Source organism: Ylistrum balloti, unplaced genomic scaffold, assembly GCF_031769215.1.
Source record: "Ylistrum balloti isolate Yb309-2 unplaced genomic scaffold, AGI_CSIRO_Ybal_v1 Utg370568, whole genome shotgun sequence".
In the NCBI taxonomy this organism is placed as follows: Eukaryota; Metazoa; Mollusca; class Bivalvia; order Pectinida; family Pectinidae; genus Ylistrum; species Ylistrum balloti.
Genome location: NW_026782356.1, coordinates 653,249 through 677,611, shown reverse-complemented (window position 1 = coordinate 677,611; position 24,363 = coordinate 653,249). Strand labels below are relative to the sequence as shown.

General features: G+C 33.9%; 1 protein-coding gene across 2 annotated transcripts in view; it reads right to left on the bottom strand.

Moving 5' to 3' along the window:
- Positions 1-23,952, bottom strand: part of LOC132556398 (transmembrane protein 198-like) — a 29,471-nt gene extending 5,519 nt beyond the window's left edge. Inside the window, exons 1-2 of one of the 2 annotated variants that reach the window (XM_060220806.1) lie at positions 23,795-23,952; positions 8,512-8,569 (exon numbers count right to left, since the gene is read on the bottom strand). The gene's annotated coding sequence lies outside the window, so the exon portion shown is untranslated. Of the gene's footprint in view, positions 1-3,840; positions 4,723-8,511; positions 8,570-23,794 lie in introns of those variants that run through there. The other variant, XM_060220807.1, reaches the window with a different exon arrangement.
- Between the last annotated feature and the right edge of the window lie 411 nt (positions 23,953-24,363).

The window sequence follows — 24,363 nt, the reverse complement described above, 5'->3', positions numbered from 1 at the left end:
CGTTCAATAGTTTATAACAACAGATAAATCCTTTTTGTCCCCACGAGAATATCAGTTTATGTTGATGATGCAGTAGATACACGGAGTCTCCCTGACTTATACAGCGGCACATCCTCACTTTTAATTACCAAGGATCCACAGCTGTGATGAATATGAGGTAGCTATATAAACAATTGATTCCAAAACACACACATTTATCCTTCTTAGATCCTGGATGGTCTGTTGATGTGGAGGTTTATGGAGGGAAGTGTGTAGTGTTATGTCTCAGCTGATTGTCAGGAATGCACAAGATGATCACACCCTATCCCCTCATTCTTTCCAAAACCTTATCAAAAAACCTCTCAGAAAATGAAACAACACATAGTACCATGGACTTGTAATATAGGTAATCGCTAAACTAGCTGGTCTCAAGTTTTAGTGTTTATAACGCTATGACAAGAGATTCTTCAGTACTCAGGTGTCAGTTCTAGTTATCCTAAGTACTGCATTCTACTAGGGTTTGTGTAACAGCTGCAGCCACCACTTTTCTGGTGCTGATCACCTGTAGCCAGAGTATCACCAGCCTCATCACATTATACACACTCAGTCATTATCAGAAGTGTTTGTTATCTATACTCATGCCCCATAATAATAATAAATATCTGTTTATCTTTCTTGAAAATAATAAACAGCTTATCAGAGTTAGACATTACCATAACATCTGTAAACAACAGTCTTTGTAAGTAATTACAGAACATTAAGGTTTTTATTCTCCTTATTACAGATTGATGGATTCTTTAAACATCATATGTGTTTTGTGAAGTGATCAATTCTGTGAGCACCATATTCTCCCTATGGTTTGTTGGTTTCTCTAGACACCATATCCTCTTTAAGGAATGAAGGATTCTGTGAACACTATTAGTTCTCCTTGTGGTGTGTGAATATGTCGTGCATCAATTCTGAATGTCTTATGGTCCCTGTTTTGATATATGTAAATGGATATAATAATTTTTTTTCAGGAACAAGAATGTCCAGAATACTTTCTTCATTTGTGAACAATTGTGTTATAATGATGAGAGATCCGACATAGGAATAAATACCTTAGCAGAATCTGTCTCAGACATAATGCTGTAAAAATATTATTGACTGATGGCAACAACCATCTGATGAAATTACTTGGACAGAAAATGATTCCTGTGCCAGTGTCTGTCGACAATTACAACAGAAATACATGTATGTTACCAAACAACTGTTTTGGAGCATTACCAGTTATTGTTGTAATGACTGCCATCATCTATTCCCTCATTTAATAGGTGTTACAAAATGTAATCCTTCAAAGAGTATATATATTGAGTCAGCATTTAGACTTCCACATCCACCTTGTATAAGAGGGAGGTCTCATAAAAATATAATCACATGATAGATAAATTGTCTGGTTGTCAGTATCTCAATGGAATAAGACTTCACTAGTTATGTCAATAATGCCTTGTTTTCTCTTTAAACATTTCCCCTTCTTATTACAGCAGGAAATGTTCAAGGCCATAGTGACCTTCAACCCCTGCATATTAAATTATCATTCCAGCTATATCTCTGTTTTAACAAGACAAGTTTGGAAATTTCCTCATTACAATTGCCAGTTAATTGTGTTATTTTCTCATCATCTTGTCTGCAACATTCCCCCCAGGCATCATATAGGGGTACCTTACTGTCTTACTTTAAATTGAATAGGTATGTCATTCAGCGAATCTTTTCAATGTAATATCATTAAAGCTTAGGAATAATTTAACATGATAGGTTGGCGTGGCAGCAAAAATCAATTAACAATCCCATTAATTAATCTATACGACAATGAGAATATATCCTTTGTTTTCGTCTCTATCGAGTTTAACATCTTCAAAGAGTCAACCAACAGTGTAAAAAAAATCTTATCTGATTTCTACAATATCACCTTAGTAAAAAAGACAAAAGACCCTAGTTCTGTTCTGTAGGGACCTTTCCTTAATTACTGTTATGATCATGTAGAGTAATACAGCAAGCTGACCCTGCTCTAAGAGACACCATGGATTTTGATTCGCCCCCTGTCTCCTGTGTGATATTAAGATATACCAGGGATATCAATTCTCTCCCTGTCTCCTGTGTAATATTAAGATATAACAGGGATTTCCATTCTCTCCCTGTGTCCTGTGTGATATTAAGATACACCAGGGATTTCAATTCTCTCCCTGTCTCCTGTGTGATATTAAGATATACTAGGGATTTCAATTCTCTCCCTGTCTCCTGTGTGATATTAAGATATACTAGGGGTATCAATTCTCTCCCTGTCTCCTGTGTGATATTAAGATATACTAGGGGTATCAATTCTCTCCCTGTCTCCTGTGTAATATTAAGATATACTAGGGATTTCAATTCTCTCCCTGTCTCCTGTGTGATATTAAGATATACCAGGGATTTCAATTCTCTCCCTGTCTCCTGTGTGATATTAAGATATACTAGGGATTTCAATTCTCTCCCTGTCTCCTGTGTGATATTAAGATATACCAGGGATTTCAATTCTCTCCCTGTCTCCTGTGTGATATTAAGATATACCAGGAATTTCAATTCTCTCCCCGTCTCCTGTGTGATATTAAGATATACTAGGGATTTCAATTCTCTCCTTGTCTCCTGTGTGATATTAAGATATACTAGGGGTATCAATTCTCTCCCTGTCTCCTGTGTAATATTAAGATATACTAGGGGTATCAATTCTCTCCCCGTCTCCTGTGTGATATTAACATATACTAGGGATATCAGCTCTTTCCCTGTCTCCTGCATGGGTTGAGCAAATGTATTTTCATGAAACTGAATAAAAACAAAAAAGAAAGCAATAAAATTCCCAGATGCTACATGGGAGCAGATGAACAGACAGAACAGTATTTTGTTAAATACCACTGCTAGCCACAAATCCTGTTCATAGCTTGACCACAGATCTATAAGCTCATTTTGTAGTGCAATCAAGAACTTATAAATGATCCAAGGTCTGACCTGCAGTGAGAGGCTTAGAAAATTATCATCTGTTACGGAAATGTAAATAATAATAACTACATGTTATGTATTTTAGGAAATGTTCTACAAGGTGAAATGTTTCATGTCTACCAGGAAGACTGAACTACTGACAATTATGAATCATACTGACCTCTGACCTCTACTCCAAAAGATATTGATTGATAAGATCATACCAAATTATATAAAAAGACATGTGCTCATTACTTATTCCACCGTGTCAGAATCTTCTTAGGTAGATAAGTATTTAGATGTAATCTAAGACCACCAGACACCACAACGGAATGAGGAACTGTTTTTTATCACCTATCCTTGCCAAGTGTGAGCTCCAAGGCAGAGTCAGTAAGACATAAGTGTAGGGTAAGATCCATCCATCACACTCACAGAATATAAATCTATCTATATAATCAAAATTCTTGGTATAACAATATCTTCTCACTCTGTAGGTGAAAATTTATTGTCAAGAATAATATTTGTAATTAATCTGCACCACAAAATCTGTTCTGAAGAAGACCTTTATGTCTTCAATATTCTTATTATATCACGTCCATTAATATTTTTTATTGAGATGCCAAAATAAAAAAAAATCACTTTTATTTCTTCTCTTGAGTATGTCAGAACCTAATTTTTAAATATAAGGAGTAACCATAACAACTGAAGTACTGCCATGAAACCACAGTCAACGGATAGGCTTATTATAGAACATTGAAATAATTACGATTTTCCACCACAGAATTTGCAGTGGGCTTAATTAATAGAAATGGGCTTATATTGCACAATAAATCAGTATAAAGTAAAAGAATTGGCAGTTTTGATACTGACCTTTTTATCCATTACACAGAAGTAAGCACCAAATCCCCAAACAGGAAGTGTAAATCCAGTAGGTAACTAATCAATGAAATAGCTTTTCAGGTATTTTATTCCAAACTAAGAGAAAAATAACATCCTCACAAGAGTTACAGAATCCAGATTAACTTTTCATGTATATAGTAAAGCTCCAGTGATTCACTGTAAGTGGTAACATAGCACAGACTCAACAATCATTCTGTAGAGGACTTGTCCAATGTTAGGTAAGGTGGTGTCAGACACCACTCAAATAATCTTTTACAAACAGATCTTATGATATAAGGGGTCACTGACTCAGGTGTAGACCACCCTGTAGAACTGTTTCTAATGGGACACTGTGGTATTGGTAGTTTTGCCAATGTAACCCTTTACATACATGAAGTGCATTCTACTGGAATTCTATAAACACACTGGTACTCCTCATCACTCTGTAGACCTTCAAGACATCGCTTCCACTGGGACACAAGTTTTCCTTACCACATTGTAGAATTGTCCCTATTGCTGGGATACAAGACACTCATTACCACTCTGTAGCCCTTGCGATGTCCCTTTCATTAAGATCTTTTAAATAAACAGGTATTCCTTATCATCAAGTATAGTCACGTCCCTTCCACTGGGTTCCAAGGTATACTCCTCATTACTCTGTAGACCTTCACAGTGTCCCTTCCATTGGGATCTTTTAAAAAAACAGTTCCTCACTTAGTAGAGCTGTGTCCCTTCCACTAGGATCCCATACATACACAGGTATTCCTTACCACTTAGTAGAGCTGTGCCCCTTCCACTAGGATCCTATACATACACAGGTATTCCTTACCACCAAGTAGTGTGGTGTCCCTTCCACTAGGATCCTATACATACACAGGTCCTCAGTGATTATAAATGAAGATATGTAACTTATCTACACCAGGAATCTTGATCTGCAGGACCGGTATATCTATATACACACAACTGGAGTAGTAGCATAACATTAATCTCTGGCTTGTTTGATTATCAGGTGGAGCGGATAAGTCATAAGTACTGTTACAGGACAGTGTTAACTCTATAAGAAGATTAGGAAAGTTCCATACTGAACCTATAATACTGTAACATGAACTTCACAGCTTTAGATTTACTTGTAAATAACACCTTTATCTTAAACTGTTTATGTTTGTAACAATTAACAACATGTAAAAAGTCTGCGTTAGTCAAGCATGGTGTGTACATAACATTAGATTGTGATGCTGCTCACAACAAATGGCCTGGTCGTGTCAGTGAGTATATAAAGCCATGAACAATCATGTTGAAGTCCTTAGTTTGATTCCTGTTTGTGTGATCAAGCAGATATGCAGGAATATATACAATGTATTTGTATTTTGTATACCAGGTCATGGAACAGGATGTTTTAGTAGAATAGAAGTTCTTACAACACAATAGGTAGAAGATTTTTGAGTGTGATGTTTTGATCACTACACGGTCACCTACATTAGACAAATGACCAGTGTGGAGTGTACTAGTACTGACTACATAGTATACGAGATGGTAAAGAATCAACAAACTTTTACACTTGTATCTTCTACTAGTTGTGTTATAACAGCATTCTATTGACATTACCAACCTGAAGAAAATGTTGCTAAATAGGATGATCAGTCCAAACAACTCGCAGGTGAAATCAAGTAATATCAACAGGCAAAACAATTGGTCACTAACAAAACAGAATGACAGTATGGCTTTTCTGATAGCAGCTAGATTTGGTCAAAGTAAAAAATTATAAATATGGCATATAGGGCTTAACCATTATTAATACTACTAAATAAAAGAAAATAGCATCAATATTTGTATTTTTTTCATTGATTTTGGTTAATAAAGCACATGGGTCATTCCTTATGATTTTCTCAACTATAAGTGACAATAAGCCCAGAATGAAGATTGGGAGGAGGGGGGTGGGGGGGTGGGGGGGGGGGGGGGTGAGGGGGGGAGACCTGTCACATTCCTCTCTAAGCAATAAGGGTTACTTGCCCAAAAACATAACAACATCAGCAAAGATGATATGTTTCTCAGATTCCTGAGAAACACAAACAGCCAAAGGTAGGACGCTTTGAACCATACACTTTGGATCTTAAAACAACTCACTTGAGACAATAGGAAAATGTTTTAATTGACTGCAGCTATCCCTAATAAAACACAAATTCAGTAAATTTTACCAAATACATAACTCATATCATTCTGTCCAAGAATCTCAGTGAAGATACGTGGGTATATGATGTACCATGTATAACAGCTACATGTCATTCACTAACATCTGCAGGCACATTTACTGTCTAATGTTTACACTTGAGATTGAAGTGCTAACATCACCAACTGAGTTGACTCAGTACACTTATTATTACAACACCTATTAATTTAATTACTATATCACCATCCTCCTACCAATAACAACCCAGTGAGAACATTCGTTCCATTTTCTATATATATCCATTTCCTTCCTGTTACTGGTATATACAATCTGACCATTTTCATATCTTTCAAATCAGTTCCTTCAGCTTACTCTGCTGCTCTGTCACCAGTATAAATAATCTACTTGATATGTTTTGACTACATATTATGTTAAAATGAAATCAAACAAGTTTGGTTTTCTATAGCTTATAGTATTATTAACATCTGTGTTAATTAAAGGTATTAATTAACAGTAGTTCAACAATTATGTAATTTTTCTTGCAAAAAATCTTTGGTGTTGCTAATTTTTTCTCCTCTGATAACAGAATTTAAGGCTGGATGCAGATGCTAATAATTAAGTGGTCCCTAATAATCTATGTAACATTGTCTACATCCATTTATAGATAATCAATCAAATAACAACTAGAATCTAAAGTAAACAAGAAGAATTTAGTGTGACAGACCACCAGGGGCCCCTAACCATCCCAGAATCATCCTACTCCAGTCCTTTGTCTGGACAACATCCAGATCTAGTTCTAGCACCTGCTAATTCATTCTCAGATAGAACAAAGAGTAATTAATTCTAGCATGTAATTGGATTATGCTTCCATATAAAAGGCCCATATCATGAATATTGTATGATGTGTACTGTAATAACATTTAGTGACATCATAAACAGACAAGATCTTGGTGAGTGAAAAATGTTATTAGGAAAATGAATTCTAAATGTCTAACTGGGAAATAATTTTGTGTTTTGCATTCATTCTTTTCTAATGAATTAAAGTTTTGTGATAAATAGAATCTTATACTTGCATCAATGTAATCTAGGATTAACTAATCTTGTTAAATAACTTTTTAGGTCATTTGCATAAGGTAACTGTACAGTACCAATGAACATTTCAATCAGATTCTTATGAAAGATCAACTTTATATGATATTTCCCTGAAAGTGTATTCTGATAAAAACTCAAATGTGAAATTTAATGTAGGGCATACTGATGATGACTGAAGAAATGATTTTTTGACATATGGAGAACTGTTTACTACGTCAAAAATCTCATGTATAAATACATAAATTTTAAGTATAAAAAACCCTAAAAAGATCAAATAGACTGCTGATATCAGCTATACACACTCTGACAATTAATCATATTGATTATCCTTGATCATATTGGAGCGTTTTAATTCATTATAGCATCCAAAAAATATAACATTCTTGTTTCCAACATTTCAATGTGATGACTAAATCAAAATCAATAAATCTTTCTCTGATCTGGCATTGCTAATTAATTTCTAACCTTACATGTCATGATAAACTGCACTTTGTCAACAGGGCTTCGAACTATTCTTGACAAGGGGAGATAATTACCAATAATGTAAAGTTAGATTATGCAGTGAGTCAACACCAGAACTACTTAATATGCATCCTAGCATTAGACAAATTATTAATCCTGGGTTTCAACACACATCTGTTGTTTTAACAAACTGAGTCCCAATAGTCATCTATCACAATTCAAGATCAGGTAATATTCAGTCGCAGACTAATTGAATAGAATATTGTCAATTCATCTGTTCTGTATCAATCTGCTCAGGAGTCACAATCTGTTAGCTCTCTGATCTGTATATATCAGGCCTTGATCACCTGTTGATTTCTGGGTGATAAATCACTATAATTTTCATTAGAAATGAAATATTTCATTGCTGATCAATATGACACAACCCGAACAGTCCTTGAACCAAAAAGCTTTTCAAACTTCACTGACTTTTACACATACTGCACAGAAAACCTTTTAGTTCATCGCTTGTTATAAGCATAACTGTTTAAAATTCCAGTTCTGGTTATCAGATGAGATATACAGTAAAACATTTTTCTTCCACAAGTCAATTATATATATAAAAGTACACCCATTAGAGCTGAGACTGTTCACTGAAAATAGTTCCTTATCTAAATTATGACTGACTGACACTGAGGGCAAACATACTCTTCCACTTAGATTACAGTGATGTTTTAATGACTTTTAACTTCTACATTGTATCATTAAATATTCATGTTCTGTGTTAATTTTTAAGTTTCTGTAATTCATCCATCATCTTCTGATAATTCTCCACAAACTGTTTTTTTTCATATTTGAAGAATTAAGAATGATTATTCAGTGGATAAGGTTAATTTATGCTTTTATTAGGAACATTTACTGTAATATAAAATTCACACAATGTATTTTAAATTATGTCTTACCTTTGCTTGACAGAATCCAAGGTACTGCCACTATATCAGCTTTGAGGTACAACAGTTTCTAGAAAAAAAGCGAGAAATAAATTGATTTTGTCCATTTCTCATCCTATTACACATTTTGAGAGAAATCAAAACCTTTCTAATCAATTCACTAACATGGCTATATTCCAAATAATTCCACATGTATACATTCATATACATACAGGCAGACACTGATATAACAATTCCACATATAGGCATATATATGTACATCTATTCTACAGGTAGACATTGATATACTTATTCCATGGGCAGACATTAATATGCCTATTCCATTGGTAGGCATTTGCACAACTATTCTGTTGGCAGTGATTTTCACATCTATTTCACATCAAGACATCTGTAAATCTATTCCATAAATAGATGATTGCACATATATTCCAAAGGTATAGACATTAATGCATTTAGACTACTCCACATGTAGACATTTATATATCTATTCCATATGCAGACATTTATATACCTATTCCATATGTAGACATTTATATACCTATTCCACAGGTAGACATTTATACCTCTATTCCACAGGTAGACATTTATATATCTATTCCACAGGTAAACATTTATATACCTATTCCACAGGTAGACATTTATACATCTATTCCACAGGTAGACATTTATACATCTATTCCACAGGTAGACATTTATACATCTATTCCACAGGTAGACATTTATATACCTATTCCACAGGGAGACATTTATACATCTATTCCACAGGCAGACATTTATACATCTATTCCACAGGTAGACATTTATATATCTATTCCAAAGGTAGACATTTATACATCTATTCCACAGGTAGACATTTATATACCTATTCCACAGGTAGACATTTATTCATCTATTCCACATAGACATTTACATGCCTATATGGTATGTATACATTTTAACATCTATTCCACCAGTAGAAATGTACACTTAATTATTCCATAGGTAAACATTATGTCTTACTATTCAGGAAAATGTTTCTAAACATTCCTACAATTTATTTATCTTACAAGTAAACATTAAATATTGGGAGTGTTTTATAGGTGGGTGTTTGCATGAAGTTATTTCATCAATGAATTAGAACTGAAAATCGACATTTAAAGAAAAAACCTTAGATAACTAATGCTTACAAAGGCATGGTTTACAATTACAAGTAAAGATATATTACCTACACGGAAACTAATCTGAGGCATCTGATCAGTCACAAACCTTGAGAAGAACTTCCAATGCAGAGCCATTTTATGTGTCTATTGATCAGTATCAAATTGTCATGCAAATACACAATAAATCAAGGAAGTTACATAATAATGTTAAGGATATATAGGTTTGAATGGTCTGTAAAGCTGTATAGAGTATGTCATGCCCGAGAAATGTTTTATAAAGTAAAATAAAGCCTTATCAATTTTCTTTCGATTGTGTAAGGCTGTTTTCAATTTCAACTATCTGGCACTTTTATAGATTTCTATGAACATAAATTCGAAAATTTGGCTGACAAAGAACTGGTACATGCAGACACCGTTAAAAGTTATTAAGAAATTGGAGACCTCCTATTACTCAACATCAAGAATTCCATCAATTTAATTTATTTAAAAAAAAACAGCTTGAGTTTATGTGAAACACAATAAAATCCTGGTGTTTAAAATAAGTTAACAACAAACAATTCCATTAGGTTGGGTATCATTTACTAGCTGTCATATCTTATTTTTCCGCCACACTGATAAAATCTCAGCCTGTTTCAGCATGTTACACTGGGTTAGATGTAAGCCCTTTGTTATCTCTGGAGACACAAGACAATGGATAAAAAAACTGTAAATCTAACAATGTCAGCACCTCACAAAACCAGTAAATATCCAGACAGATAGCTCAACCATTCAACATACCAATACACCTGTCAGCTTTAATAGATTTCAAACACTGTACAAAAATAAGCATCTTACATACAAGCATATGCTTTTTCTCCATAAGACATGCATCATTCATACTCTACACTCTTAAAGAGTATCAAATTATTGAGATAATTTAAGTATAACAACAGTGGAAGGCTAACCCAGCTGACATAGACCTACCTGATTCAATCACAGACTGCTTGTTTCATTTAATAATTATGGAAAAAAACACCAAAATGTTGACACCCGTCTCGTGCAATCTACACATTATGGATATATAATTTAAGGATGTATAACATAACCAGGTGTACTGAGGGTTATAGTGGTGTATCTGTGGATCTCCTGATGTTACACTTTATCATTAATCATCAACTTAACGATATAGAAACATCAACAACACAATAATATCACAGGAAGTTGTACCAGTTAGTGATTATGAAAGTCATTTTGAACTTAAAAGTTTCCTTATAATTATGATAGTGTTGACTTATCCTGTATAAAAGTGTTTTAGGAATATTGATTCCATAAAGAGGTGAATCAAAAGGATTTTTACAAGGACCTGCACTTAATGCAATTTGACTTTGTGATTCTTCATTAAAATCTGCAGCTTTGTATACCAAATCAAAACTTATCTATAAATATATTATCCTGACTTTATATAAAGGACGCTTCAACTGTGCACTCTATGGATCGTTAACTATAATGAATATTCATAATTACCTGAAAATCTTCTGTATGGTGTACACAGTGTACTCTGTGCCTTAGGAGATTTATCCAAAGTGGTCTTAATGTTTTATTAGCTAGATACCAGGTTATAATGTCAATATTTATTATGAATGAAATAACTAGACCCTAAAAGGTCAAATCAAAGTGGGGGTGGGGGTATTCCATCAAATGAGTTACCACCTACAGCTGGTATTAATTACTTCATTAACACACCTTCGTAACCCTATATATCATCCTGGTCTCTGCTACATTTAACTACGATAAATGTATGTCCATGTCAGATGGGCTTGTGAACTAGTTCTATAGTTTTATGTGTCATGTTGAACAATGTTTTCTGTCTGTCACATTTAGTTGTTTACACAAGTACTGACATTTTACTCGTATGACGAGGTTTAACAATGAAATGTCATCTACATGTTTAAATCAATATTACTGAAACCTGTTTATTTCTTTTGATTTGGTTTGGACAACATATTTTGAATTAAACAAACAAAAATTGAATTATTGATTTGACATGAACTGACTTCCTCAGTCTGGTAGAGGTACATCAGATACTTTACGATCTTCCACTTCATATTGGACACTTTTTTGTTATGGTAGCATGGTCCTACAAAGTTGATTGCTTAGGAAACGTCTCATAAACTTTTACCAATGAAAACAATTATAAGAAGTCATTCTGTGGCAAAATAGATGTTCTAGCTTACTGGAGTTGTTGGCTTATTCCCTGAACCTCATGAAAGAGACCAACAGGTGCCTAATATCATTACTAATAGAGGTGGAATGACTTGTCCAATGACACAACCATGATTTTTAGGTCTCAACGAATAGAGTCACAAACTACCTGGGTTGGATTATTTAACCTCATGTACGCCTGAAATCATCACCTGATTATGAATAATTACTTTGATACTCCGACCACTGAGCTATAGGAGCACACACCCTACATAAGAATTAATACAAATACATATAAGAGTGAAGGATTTATAGAGAAATCTTGCATGAACAACACTATTTTTTTTTTAAATTCCTGATTCCTGCTTCTTTATGAAAAATGTTGCAGTACTGTGCCTGTGACATTATGAGTGTATATGATTAGTCCCTTTTTAACAGACTGTTTTTGTTACTTTTTAGTAACAAACAAAGCTACTGAAAAAAAAGAAACAAAAGCTGGAAACAGCTTGAAATGTGTCTTTTAAATGATTAATTTTAATGGAATGTCCTGTTTCCTTTAAGTCCTTAAAAAATAAGCAAAATGATACATACAGGTAACAGAGGGTAGGTGATTTTAATGACAAGCACATAGCTACATAGACATATAGCTACTGATCAATGCAATGACAGCAAGTCAACAACCTGTTTTCATCCATGTCTACTTCATCTATCACCCAGATACTATATTATTCAATTCTGGAGTTGTCTGCACCAAATGACCTACGCTGTCGTCAACTGGTTTTTTTTCCAGGTTTCGAAATTGTCTGGTATAAATGATCGATATTTAATCTAAAATATATTTCCAGAAGTGAAGGTTTGGGCCATGTCATCAACTGAATGCCATTGATGTTTGCAGTACATCCTTGTTTTATCATGATCCTACAATGATCACATGAAAATGTCATTGACATTATACAGCATTTGTTATCCTATTCTCATGAATCAATGTCATATATCCCTGGAAGCATGCATATCTGTACCTGCTCCAAATTGATCACTCTTTACACAAAGCAGATCATATGATAACATTTTTTTTCTTTTGCACATATATCGGATAAAACAAATTAAGTAAGACACTGACCTTGATGGAACAATAGATATCTGATTATTTCCTTATTGCATCAAAGGCTGTGACGGTCTGATAAGAAATCAGAGTAAAGCAAGTCTATGATAAATTGCAAGAGAGCCAGCCAACTGTTAGTGCTGGCCACTACAAAAGGCTCTAAATGCTGTGCCTACCTGTGGGACAGTGTCTCTATATCTGTATAATAAAGAATGTAGGTACTTATCAGTAGGAGACATCTTCCCTCATAAAACACACTTATCTCCTGTCTAATAGCTATATCCTCTGGTCACTTTTCTATTTATAGTGGCTTTTGGTCATTTCTAGCAGCTCCTGGTCATTTGACCATAGCATTTTACACCTGTACAATGTAATCAGTTTTGTTAAGATATCTGCTGTTGACCTTGACACCACTGTAAAATATTTACAAAAGTGCAATACCTGCATCTTCTTAACTAACAATTATGAAGCCAAATTCTGCATATAGAAGAGAAAGGTTTGATAAAAAGTTTACAATGAAATATAATATGATTCTAACAACAGCTGATTATTAATGGGTAATTCTAAAACATGTGATATACAACTGCCCAAGAGCAAGATTATACAAGAAAATGAATCTGTTATGGGCAGTAAAATCATAGAAACAAAATACAGTACTTGGTCTGACCCAAGCCTCCTCCTTATGTAGCTGGAGGTCACTGACCTACCAGAGAACCAATCTACTGGGGTGTCCACTATACCCACTGTGGATATAATCAATATCAAACAGAGATGATTGACAGGTCTGTCATGGATAACTAGGTCCATGAACCAATATACACTCATCCCAATTAGCCCTTTGTTTTCTGGGGTCTCATTTCATTAATGGTTACTGAAAATTATCCTACAAAGAGTCTAACTGTTGACAAGGGACCAAATCATTTACATACATCATTGTGTTTTGTGGAAAATATTTGCATCTATTGATTCGATTAGAAGTTTGGGTAAATTTTATATTACTGACAAAACCCTGACAGACCATTATGATCTTCCACAGTTACTTCCATTTGTCTCGCCCTATCAGATGGTCGGATATTATCAGCCTTGTATATAGTGGGCCCATGATGCTATGGTTGCATGACCAACTTGTATATATGTGTTACAGTTGATATTTTAAACTATATCAATTTTTCAAGGGCCAGCACAAGTAAAAATGATGTCAGATTTATAGCTTACTGATACAGATGATAAAGAATCAGGGAAACAACAATCACCAACATGTAGATGTAATATTCATATTCAATTTATACAAGTTATCTTCTGTATAGGAACAACAATAATACATCAATTATACACACAGCTTCTCCTCCACACACATTCCTGTTTGGGTTAATTAAATTTGTAAAATTACACTGTCATCAGATATACAAGTGATATATAAAACTACAGTTTTTGTATATGTATGGAAGCATATTGATCCAGTAAAACCTTGTAATGTACATGTAAGTAAAACTGCATGTGACACATCATAAATTTTACATTGTGTTTGTCTAGATTTACAATTCTACTGATTTTATCATTTACCTCAGCTGTATTCCATCCTCACACTAGAAAGTCTTATTATTATTACAAAGGTGGTATATTTAATTAGGTATCTGAAACACCTAGCTTACCTGTGGATACCTGTAAACAACCACTATTGTACATGATATATGTAAACGACAGTATGCAGCATCACAACAGAGTTTAGGTTGTCACTGGTCAAGATTAAAGCTGTCCTTGTTCAGCCAACTGACCACTAGCACCAGGTGTCATAATTATGTATCACCTTCCCCAACAGAAAGAGCAACTGCCTTATATATACCTATGCTCCAAAGTCCAGTATGTATCAAAAGCAGCCAGCTGGCTTTAGCTACCTCATAAAATCAATACTCCACCTATTTATATAAACAGGAGGTCTGTCTGCTAAAGAGAAAGTGATGATATAATCAGACTAAATTAAAACCTTGATATAGTGTTAGAGAATTTTTCTTTGTTTCCAAAAAAAAGCCTTAATATTGCCTGTAGGTATAATAACGCTGTTGATATATGTCTTCGTGTCCTAACCATGTTGGCAACTCAGCCAGACCTCTCAAACATAGGCCATGAGGCCTTAACTGTGGCTTCTGCAAATCGACAATAACATTTTGAAAGGTAAACCTTAATGTACCCTGTTAGTCTAGACTTACCTGTAGTATCAGTAAATTGTAGCTGATGGATGCAGTTTGTGCAGATGTAGCCCTTAAGGCCAAGCTATACTTTTCAGTTTATTCCTTAGTGGTCAAGTGGTCAGCTGTTTATCTCAGTACATATGACTGGTATCCACCCTAATAACTACTTTAAGGTTCAAAGTTCAAGGGGGACCAAGTCCCTATACACCTTTTTATATCTACTAGGTCCCAGAGGTGTAATTAGGCTAGAAATCTGGAATCCTTAAGAACACAATTGATTCCTATTGTGTAACCATTACAACCCTTTGTTCACACAGGACACAGTCACAACAAAGGATCTCCACTCTCAATGGACCATAGGTGGTAAATGTCATTAATTTGTGATACAATTAATACAAATTAAAAGTATTGTCTTAATAACATTTCCAAAACTACACATTTCTCTACCTGTGCCAGACAAAATCAATTGTCAATTAATGTTATTGCTGAAAAGAGTGTAATTAGTATCAATTATGTCAGAAATAGATGTCAAAGAAACAGGCTTAAAATCACGAACCCATGTTTCAAATAATATTCAGTTGTCAAAACATGAGAATACTTACCATACTACCCAACGAAGAGTTACTGGGTGTGTGTGATGTAATTCCTCTATTGTACACATAGGATTAATTATCCAGTCAGTTTACTTAGTGCTGAGTCAATACAGACAGTGTTGTGTAGTTTACATGCTGAGGTATCTAGAGCTATAACAACTTTAGTTCATCTGTCACTTTCTAAATCTGCAGGTTTGTGGCAGACAGGTGCAAAAATCAATTGATAACCATCTTAGGCCGGAAAATATTTATACTGTAAGATAGAGAATAACCAATATTCTGTCAAATCTGGTTCAAATTATACTTTGATGATGACAGGTAATATTAAGTAAACATATATAAATAATGTATATAATAAGACTAGCTGTTTATAATTTTTCATATTTCAAAAAAAAAAAAAAAAAAAATACAAAACCCTAACAATTATATGTCTAAAGAAAATAGTATCTACATAAAAATATTGAAATAATTGTTATGATTAAAATATTTTTAATTTTTAATCACATGTTTACTTTTTATCTGCTTAAGATGAAGTAATAAGATATTAAATCCTCAAGTGATATCAACACAAGTGGCGAAGTGAGAAATAGCTGATTTCATTCTGTGTCTAAGATATCAAGATACGGCAATATATTTCATTTATGAACAAAATCTGTGAAAGGCTCATTAAGAAGCAACTGTAGAGGTCATAAAGGAGTTAATTTTCCACAAACTCCTATTGATTGAACTAATGCATTTGAACTTGATCAACATGTTAGTACTGGCAACATTTCATATTCATTTATTCACTCATATAAATGATAATATACACTAAATATATTACAAGCATTATAAAACCTATTCAAATTAACATTACCTAATATTATCAAAGAGAAAATTAAATTAATTTGTTGTGAGGTGATCATAAGGAAACTTCAGAGGTATTTCTCACTAACGACTGTTAATGAATACTTGTAGAGACCTGGATACGGAGCAGTACACTTGTACCTTAGTATTGCTGTACAAAGGTGTGAATGAATTATACAACACCATAAGGCAGGCATAGCATGATCTTCAAACAGTTAAAAAAAATGCTGCAAAAGTTACCTCCCCTGGATCTCTGACAAGAAACCTGCAACCTTGACCCCGAGGCTGTCTATAGGGCCTCTCCCCAGAATCTCCCTTTACCTGTATAATGAAATGTATGTGCCTCCACTACTAAAATTTTCTATAGGTACCACCTCTGTACTTTCATCATTTATCTACTGAAAAAAGTATTTCCCCTTTTAAGAAGAACATGCATTCAGGCATGTGATACCCTAGCCCCGTTCATGTTATGTTTATATTGTTTATGTTGAACATCCTGCCCATCTTGTACAAAATTCATTTAATTTTGAAGCAGAAACAACATGATATGACAGAAGGAGAGCCACAGGGCAACACTTACTCATGTCTCTGTCACTTTGTAGCTGGGGCATAAAAAGTTTGTTAAGACCATTGATCTGTGTGGTCAAAAAAGTGGGTGATTTGGACAGCTATTCTGGTTAGAAATGTTCATGATATGAACAGCTATTCTGGTTAGAAATGTTTATGATTTAGGTAGACCTTAAAGTTTAATGAAAGTTTTGCTGGTTGGTGGTATATCCTATATATATTTGTAATACATCAATGACAAATTTTATTGATGTCAGTGGTCAAGCTTTGTTATTGCTGCATGTAAAACTAAGGCTAAGCCATTCTAAGATTGTGTCAATGGTCAGTCCATCTGCCACCAATGACATGTCACATCCTAAAACATCTACCAATATACCAGTGTCAGTGATGATGGTCAGCCATGTACTTCAGAATAAGATCATATTTATCATTAATGAAAGCAATTAGGTATTAATTATATACACCTTTATAACATCATTATACTCTCTAGAGCATACTGGGAAATTCAAAACACAGCCTCTTTTAAACTGCCTTGCAACAGAAATGAATCCTTAATACACTGAAAGTTGAAAAGAAAATGTTTCATATTTGTATCAGTGTACCTGTACTGTAGGGAGATCAGAGCCATTCTAAATGGCACAGTATATATTCCTCGCCTCTAGAGCTTGAAGCAACCTCTATGTAGTAATACCTGGGTTCTTACGCCTGCACCTCCTGTTAAATACCTGGTCTGAATTCTGATATTTTATCAACTTTTCATTACCGTTATTGAGTTGATGAATCTTTGGCTCTATAAAACACCAGGAAATATTAACGATCAACAACTGGAATGAATTATTCAAACAGTTATAATTAGGAGAAGTTTGCTCTGAACAAGATTAAAATGCTGAAAAATTAAAGCAAGAAGGCAACAACTTTTCGTAAATGTTTTTAATCATATGCCATTCAGGAAAACACAACTTCATGTCATCTTTTGAAAGAGAATGTAACCGAAAACTGAGAAAAGCAATTTGACTAGACAAGATTAAGATTATGAGGGAAACAAGGGACAGCACCTCTTTTAAATAAAGCTGAATCAAACTGCCATTCTGGAAAACACAACTCTATGTCAAGGTAATGGTAATTTTTATAAGTTCGAATGAGATCTCTTGAAAACTGGGGGAGATCTTCAGTTAAACTGAAGTTTAATACTAAAGACAGCCAATAAGGCATACTATGACTTTTTGATCTGCAAATGAAAAATTATAAGCATGATAAACCGTTGTACGGATACAGAAAACTTCCCAGGATAGCTGGGTAATCACAAGCCATTTTAACTTCCAACTACGTAATACAAAAGTAATTAGGACATCATACCCTATATTTACATTACTCAAGGCTTTTATTTAATTACAAGTAGTAATCATCCACAACCTAATTCTAAACGACTAATAATTCTCTAGTTACTGGTTTTTCTAACCCGCAATTTTAAAAAGTTTTGAAAATGTCTCTGATAATTATCTTTCTCTAGCTTCCTCCGTGTGGCTATCGTTAGAGTACTGTATAACCTTCATTGTTACAGTCCATTGGTAATGGCATTTGCCCAATGAAATTTTGGTGTTCTGAAGAAAATTAGTGATCTGACTACTTAAAGCTTTTCTGAAGAAAATTGTAGAATTGTTAGAAATTTGTCAAGAATAGATAGCAGATGAGGGTATTACTGTATCACTTTAGTTTAGGGTGACTTATGTTTACTAATTAACATCAAATGGCAAACACAGCAAAGGTTAAAGTGAAATAAACCAGGGACATATGATGTTAACCTATTCAATAAATGATGATACCTCAATGAAGAAACATTTGAAATACAGAAAATTTTCTGTGAATTTAGAATATTGAGAACAATGAACCTGAACACAATTATTACGACAAAACTACAGTGTACAAAGACATCTATTGTACTCTGAATATAGTTTCAATTTTCACAAATTCAAAATGGATCTTTTGAAATGAAATCTGACTAGAAAACAAAGTAATTCTGGTTATATAGAAAATAAGAGATCATGCTTGTTCTTCTAAAATGAGATTTGTACAGTATAGTTAAAATGTGAATTGTAACCTTGATCTAAAATGAGGGTGAAAGATCATTAATGATTGTCCTTCAAAATAAAGTGATATTTACAGCAGCATTTATACTGTAACCTTCGATGGAACAGAAAGTCGGAATGGAAGGTGAAAGATCATGACTGTACTTCCAATATAAGGAAAAACATTTGTACAGAATTCAGTCAGAAATGACAGTGAAAAGTTACAACTTGTTGTCCTTCCAAATTAACAATACTTGTTCAATTTAGTTACTTACAAGTATAAACACTGTGGAATAAAATGTCAGAAAACAGGGTGAAAAACTAGGACTGTCAATTGAATACAAGATTTACTGCACCAAGTTTTGTAAAATCAATTATAAAATGGAGGGTGAAAAATTAGGACTATGGTAGTTTAAGTCCCAAAATAAAAACATGCTTGGAATGGAAATCATATCTAGTGAAGTCCAGGATCATGTTAAAATAACATCTGTATTTAATACCGAAGTGTGTAATATGTTATAAGCTGGTTATGTGATGCTGTATCACACTACAACTTAACCACTTCACCTTTGACATTTATAGTCCCATAAATGTCCCCTCATTTCTGTTTTCTCCTTTGTATGTACTATAGAAATTATTCTTGTCAACCAATGTGTTATAATGCTATAATATACTTCTCAGTGTTTAAGATTTGATTTCATCTTCTAGAAAATGAAAAAAAAACTACTTAATGATGTACGGAGTTTGAAAGGCATCATCATAATGACCCACCATTATAGAACAAGACTTGGTGGGAAAGTAATTTTCCCCTGACCCCAGACTCACATTATCAATATAACATAAATATGTTATTATCAATGTATGTTGTCTATCATTACATCTGTGACAGCTCGTTATCAATCACCTGCTCCTTCTCAACTTACAAAACCTTGTAAGGACAATTAGTCATGTTGTCAATCTTACAATGATGAACTTTCGCCGTTTACATAGTCAGCTAACAATTGACAACACCCAGTTATATGTAAAATTCACATGCAGTTGTGACCTTACTTTCAACTTATACAGGCTCAAGGCTATGATTTCTATGTAATATGACCATACTAGAATATACATGGATAATTTACATTGTACACCACATAATGAATTAAATTGTATTTCTGTTAAAAATCAGTTGTGAAATGTATCTGTAATTCTCAAAAATGAAAGATCTCAATATTTTATTTCCTTTAAGCATTTTACATATTTTATTTGATATATTCATAGGTAGCAAACAAATGTTTAAAGGCTTCGTATTAATCCTGTTCCAACATCTGAACAATCATTCTTACTCCATTTAAATTTAATCTATTTTTGACTATCCCTAAATTTACTTTAATCACATATGGCCTTCATGAATATATCAGAGAAAAAAACCTTTCAGATTTCAGTTGAAAATGAAATGGATAAGTATCAGTATTTAGGAGACAAATAGTAAAAGGAAAGCGTTGTTTGCTTGCTGGGTTAATATCCCTGTGAACAGCCAGAGGCATTTTGAGGAAGGGTCTCAATGAAGGAGCTGGTGGCTACCTCACTGAATAACATTCGGGAGGCCCATCACATATCATCTGAACAATTAGAACAAAGTGTCTTAATTGTTCCGAGGACACAACTAGGACAGCACAAACCAGTTTGTTTCCTAACTTCTTGTAATAACCAACCATCAGGGGTAAGGAGGGATTAAACCATGCACTTCAGATCCTCACCTGAGGTTATGTAGGTCAATACTCCAAATCATTGGTCCAGTTATGGTAGCTTCTAAGTTTGATCTAGATATACTTACTGACCAACTTTTCATCGCTGAGTGATGTTCTATTATTAAGTGATTGTAAGCAAACTTATTCAGATCCTAACAATAAGAAAATATAATACACACTGTGATGTATTTATCAGGAATGAAAGTCATGTGGTTTGACTTATAGCCTGTACATTCATTGTAATAAGTATAGGAACCAGCTTTTAGTAAGTAATAGGTTCCACTCTAATCATTTCCTTCTTGACTTCATAATAGTTTCCAGTCACCAGACTGTAATACGCTTACACACTGAGTAAGGCACACACACACACATATATATGTATATATAACAGGAGTGTAAATTACTCATATAGATCTCAACAAATTCCTGGTAATATGAATGTTCATCTCAGCCCTGAAGGGGTTAAACTAATACCCAGTGCTGAGTCAACAGATATAAGGAAGAACCACATATATTTATCCTTCATTTTATCATCTCAGAATAATCCATTTGTTTTCTTTTTAATTTTACAGAATAAATTTGAATCCATTGAAATAAGTTGCACATTCATATCACTGTTAAAGGAAATAGTGACCAAGGTGGCAATTTTGATAATATTAGTCATCTTCTGGTAAATAACATGTTGGTCATGAAGTGGAGGTAAAACGTCTTCTACACTTATGCCAAGCAGTATATTATATACTGTGATAGATTATGGTTGTATGATCAGTATATTAATGTTGCTAAAGTCACTCAGAATGTTATGGTAATAGACTGTGATAGGGTTAGTGACAATAAAGGTTTATATTGACAAATCAGTGAAAAATTTGTTGTATTAAAACAGAAATATCCCTCTCCACGATATAAAGATAGAACTGTGAAGAAACAAGCGTAACCAAGTTAAGAAGTTGTATGTACGGTGAAATAGTACGGTAAAATTACCATAGATCTAAGGTTCTTTATGGTTACATTTGTGATGATGGAGGCAACTTAACTGCTTCCTACCTGGTATACTGTCAGCCCACTGCATTACACTTTCATGTACATAGTGGGTGTCTCTGAATTCTTTTTCACACTAAGAACTGATCAATATTTACCTACGTTGTATATCTGACACTGCGCAAATAGACTGCTGATGTCACCATGACAGACAGGAAACTGATGCTTACACTTCAATGATATACTACCTATTTTGACAGGAAAACCATACCACGCCAAGTCCAATCCCTGGACTGTAATCGTCATTGGTTAAAAACAGGAAATTTCACGACAGTTCTGGGCACCTCTAATACACCTGGTCTAATCTGTCTTTATAGCTGCATTCCATGTATTTTATGTAGTGTTAACAGGTTGAGTTACAGCAATATTTCATATTGATTAAATCCTGTTTTAATTAACAGCCTAGTAACCAACTGTAATGGTCTCATATATTGCTTCCAAAAGAAGCAGAAAAACAATGGTTATCTCCTGCTTCAAAGTACAAGTAACATTGTCAATGTCGGATTAAATCTTTTCAAATTCCAAACCAGAGATAAATTTATCGCCTAATTCTGATTCAAAAGAATGATACCCTATAAGTTTTTGCACTGACCTGTTTCCATGGAGATTTGATAAAAAGTGTAGTATCTCCTAAATAGACCATTAAAATAGTGAAGATTCCTCATTGCCTTCTTCTATGTTAAAACTCTTTCTGGATAATTGGAAATAAAAATTGTTCTCAAAATACACCATTAATATTTCTATAACAAGTGATTCATTCTCATATCAAAGATTCAGTGATGTTGATGTAACCCCCGAGGGTTTTTACTACCAGTAAGCTAGCTAACTGAAAGTTTAAGGTCTGAATTAGTGTCCCCACAGCACACTGTATATTAAATTTGGTCAGAAGCGTTCCCTGCTATATGTAGCCTTATGTCCTGACTTTAAATGTTTCTTTAGTTCTGTGGCCTTCTCTCCTAGTAGCCCTATAATCTATATAGTCAAGCTTGAAATGACTCCTGAAGGCCTGTAACCCTAAAGTATTTGGCCTGAAATGCTCCCTCTGGTCTGTAACTTGTCTCTACAGCAGTACAAAACAGGCCTTACCCATTAACACCAACACATAAATCTTGTGTTATCTAACCAAATTATCAGCAAATTATATATACTAAGATAACACAGACCATAACACAGTGAAATACACACACCGGTCTGCATACCACAAATCTACACTGTAGGATAACATCATGGATAAATTGCTGTAGGGTGGCTGCTCAACTTTGTTGGATGGTAGTTAATTAAAATCATTTAGATATGGAGTGTGAAGTTTGATGTACCAGTATAGTAACAACTGCACTGCCACCAATATAACTTTCTTTACAAAGTACAAACATGTTTCAATACTTGAAAGAAAACATGCTTATATAGACATATCTTCAATGACTTCTAATTCTTAATCCCCATCATCTTATCATAATTACCGTATGTGTTTTTAATCTATCCTCAAAGAATTTATTTTTTCTCCCTTTTTAAATTATATAATTTAAGTGATTTAAATATCCAAAACAATAATTTAAAAGTAGACACATATATTGTACTTAATTCTGTTATTTGTGGTGTAAAACATCAAATGGTATAATGTTATGGTCAGATCTACAAAATTTTCTGTGTACAGAATCTATCTTTATACGCTAATAAAATACACACATTTGTTGTAACCTATGTTTAACTTATCTCTCTAAATGTTATTGATTTAATTCATCGTTAAATATTTTTCACAGCATTAAAATGAAACTTTTAGAAAAAAAAGTAAATAAATTGAATGATTCCATCAGCTATATTTATAAATGAATGGAACTTACCTTTGTATTATAAATATAAATCCATTAAAATGTAATTCCTGATTAACACATAATCACAGTTAAAATCTCCAACAGATATCTATTTCCATGTGACTGAGAAAATTACAAGTCTCACTGCCAGTTGTGTAGTCTATCTCTTTATGCCTTCTCCGCTCTAATGACAACAAACCCCACTCGCCAGCATATGTGTATGTGAGAGGGTAAACGACACAGTAGCGCAGGCCCACTAGTACAAGCTTTCCAGTGATATAGATCTCTTTCAAGTGTTGTCAGGATCGTCTGCAAGCTCCTATATGTAACCATCTGATACACCTACACACCACAGGTAACCTTACAGGTAGCCACTACCTGTTAGAGAGCAGCAAGTCTGGTCAATCATAAATATGTCACTGTCAAGTTAACTAGATTGACAACTGTTGGTGAACTAAAAACCCTGAAGACAAAAGTTAGTTACTACCTACAGGCAAACAGTTTATCTAATAAACTTTTCTAAAGTGTGCAATTTTTTAGGCTTTCTCAAGTTAAACAAGATTTAAACTTTGATGAGAAATGAGGATGAAGGAAATATT